The following is a 3,256-nucleotide window of genomic DNA, read 5'->3' on the forward strand; positions in this document are numbered from 1 at the left end:
AGCCAAAGGCAGGCACTTAAAGGACTGAGCCACCCAGGGTCCCCAGTTCTCTGCATTTTAAATTGCCAAGTAGTTTCCCACTATGTAAGCATATCAAATGTTAATCTAGTCTTCTGTTAATGGATGTTTGGATTGTTTCCAGTTTGGGGCTATTATGAAGAAAGTTGCTGCAAACATTCTTGAACAAATGCTTTTGTGGATATTTGGATAAATAGCTAAATATTTGGGTAAACTTCATTTGGGAGTGAAATCGCTAATCATAGTATGCTTAATTTTATAAAAACTGCCAGAATTTTCCCAAGTGGTAGCATTTTTTTTTTTTTTTTTTACTTCAACCAACAATATTCCAATGGTTCACATCTTTGCTAATGTTTGGTTTGGCAGGTTTTAAAATTTTACACTTTCTAGTGTATCACAATGTGATTTTAATCTGCATTTTTCTGATTATGAGTGATAGGTAATATATTTCATGTGATTGTTGGCCATCTGTACATGTTCTGTGAAGTGTTATTTAGTCTTGACTTTTTACAAATGAGCTATTTGTCTATTTACTTATGGATTTGTTGTAGCTATTTATGTATTCTAGATGCAAGTCCTTTGTTAGATATAAGCATTTTTTTAAGATTTTATTTATTTATTCATGAGACACAGAGAGAGAGAGAGAGAGAGGCAGAGACACAGGCAAAAGGAGAAGCAGGCTTCTTGCAGGGAGCCTGATGTGGGACTTGATCCTGGATCCTGGGATCTGGCCCTGAGCCAAAGGCAGATGCTCAACTGCTGAGCCACCCAGGCGTCCCAGATATAAACATTTCAAGTGTATTTTCAAGCCTTTGGCTTCTTTTTTCATTTCCTTAATGATGTCTTTTAATTTTAATGACGTTCAGGTTGTTTTTTGTGAGGCTAGTGTGTTTATTGTTAAACAATCTTTGCTTGCCACAAATTTGCAAAATCATCATCCTGTGTTTTCTATTACAAGCTCTAAGATCTTTTCATTTCCCTGCTTTAAAATTAGTCAGGATGCCTGGGTGTATGGTTCAGTTGGTTAAGTGTTTGCCTTTGGCTCAGATCATGATCTCAAGATCCTGGGACTGAATTCCACATAGGGTTCCTTGCTCATTGGGGAGTCTGCTTCTCTCTCTACATGCCTCTCCCTTTGCCTGTGTTCTCTCTCTGACAAATAAATAAAATCTTTAAAAAATTTTTAAATAAAATTAATTTGTAAAGTTTTGAAAAAGAAAATCCTAGCCTACTGAGATTTGCATTGGGATTTATTTGAATCTAGATATCAATTTGAAGAGTATTGAATTTTCCAACCTACAAACATGGTGTATTTCTCCATTTTTAAGATTGTCTCAAACTTCTTTTGACAATGTGTGTGTGTGTATAATTTTTCAGTGTACAGAAATCCTGCATACATTTTGTCAAATGTATTGATATTAATGAGGAATATGATCTTACAGTTTCCTTTTCTTTTAAATGTTAGAAATATATCTTCTGTGTATTTGAAAGAGTTTGTGTAAGATCATTATTACTTTTCTTTTTTTTTCTTTTTTTTTTTTTTTTAAGGGTTCAATGTTCAGTTTCCTTTAATGACCCCCATCTCTCTGAAGGGCAGGTACAGGCAACTAGGCGATGATGACAAGAGATGTTTACTTGAAGATCTTGCCCTGATTGAAGGTTTTGCCCACATGCTGGAAGGCCCCCTCCCAGGAAAAGTACTCTCGAACCAGCATCTGGGTCTCCTCGCTGCCAGGATCCAGTTTCCGCCACGTATAGGACTCGTAGTCCACCTGCCAATCTGGACTCAGCGGAAAGGCAAGCTCCTGGCCTAGGAAGACCCAGACTCCAGAAATGGAGCTGCTGTTGTTGGATCCAAAGAAGATGACACTGGCAAAGGCATTCTTCCTTAGCTTGTCCAACCGTTGGAACATTCCAATGATGAGGTTACAACTCATAAAGGTCTGAGTGAGCTCCTCAGGGAAGCGGTACTCAGCGTACCACAGGGACCAGCCATCCTTATCGAAGTGCTCCCAGAAATACGGCAGTGCCACAGTGAGAGTGTCCTCATTGGAGTACTTGTGCTTAAATTCTTCCAACACAAAGGTACTCTTGGGCAGGTGAGCAAAGGGGTCTTTGGCCTTTGGCTCAGCAGCCAGTGCCTGCTCACATTCATCCATTTCCTCCTCAGGAGCAGGGGCCCCTCCTCAGGAGCAGGGGCAGCAGCCTTCTTCTCCTCTTTCCGCTCAGCCTGGGGCTTCTGCTTCTCTTCCCGAGAACCCTTCTCTTTCCGTGGGGTGTCTTTTTTAGGTTGGCTCTCTGCAAACCTTTTAGCATCAAACTGGGCCATCTTCTCACAGAGTTTCACCTCCCCCAAGACAGCCCAGAACTGGGGCTGGTTAATGCAGGTAAGGAACCAGCGGTTGGTATTGGGGAAGGCCTGACGGAAAGAAGGCTCCAGGACCTGTTTATAGAGCCACAACAGGGTGCAGACAACTGTGATGTCAGCCAGTGTCACACGTTCGCCCACCAGAAAAGTCCTCGTCTTCAAATGAGTATCCAGAAGCCCCAGAATTCGCCTCACTTCCTCCTTTGCATTCTCTGTGGCCTGCTTGTTGTGGTGCATGATGCCCAAGGTAGGAAACACCCAGGTACTGGCTGGGGGCACTATGTCGCTATCAGCAAAGCTCACCCACTGCACCACCTGGGCTGCTGCCTCTGGAGTATTTCCCCACAGCTCCTCATTGCTCACATAGTAGGCAATGGCACTGCTCTCAAACACACAGAATCCATCATCACCCTCAAATGCTGGAACCTGGCTGGCAGGAAATTTATGGAGAAATTCAGGGGTGCGGTTGGTTTGGCCAAAGTGGAAGTGGGGTGGTGCGGAGAGCACGCGGACCTGAGCCCCGCTGTAATGAGCAAATGAGAGCCTTGAAGGCCCTCCAGTTTTCAAGATATGTGTACAGGGTCCCGGCCGCCCTGGTGATTCCGCAGAGAAAGCCATTATTACTTTTCTTTAAATGTTTGATAGAATTTCCCACTGAAGCCATTTGGGCCTAGAGTTTTTTTTTGTTTTTTTGTTTTTTTTTTCTGGAAGGTTTTATTATAAATTCAATTTATTTAATAACTATAAGGATATTAAATTTTCTACTTTTGTCTTCATCAGTTGAGTAGGTTTTAATTATCAAGAGTTTGCTTATTTCATCCATGCTGTTGGGTTAACTGCCATAAAGTTGTTTATAATATTTTTTATCCT

The 3,256-nt window shown here is 41.8% G+C and overlaps 1 pseudogene; it reads right to left on the minus strand.

Moving 5' to 3' along the window:
- Window positions 1-1,568: 1,568 nt before the first annotated feature.
- On the minus strand, window positions 1,569-3,050 carry LOC610821 (annotated as a pseudogene).
- Window positions 3,051-3,256: the final 206 nt, after the last annotated feature.

This window comes from Canis lupus, chromosome 8 (genome assembly GCF_011100685.1).
Source record: "Canis lupus familiaris isolate Mischka breed German Shepherd chromosome 8, alternate assembly UU_Cfam_GSD_1.0, whole genome shotgun sequence".
NCBI lineage: Eukaryota > Metazoa > Chordata > Mammalia > Carnivora > Canidae > Canis > Canis lupus.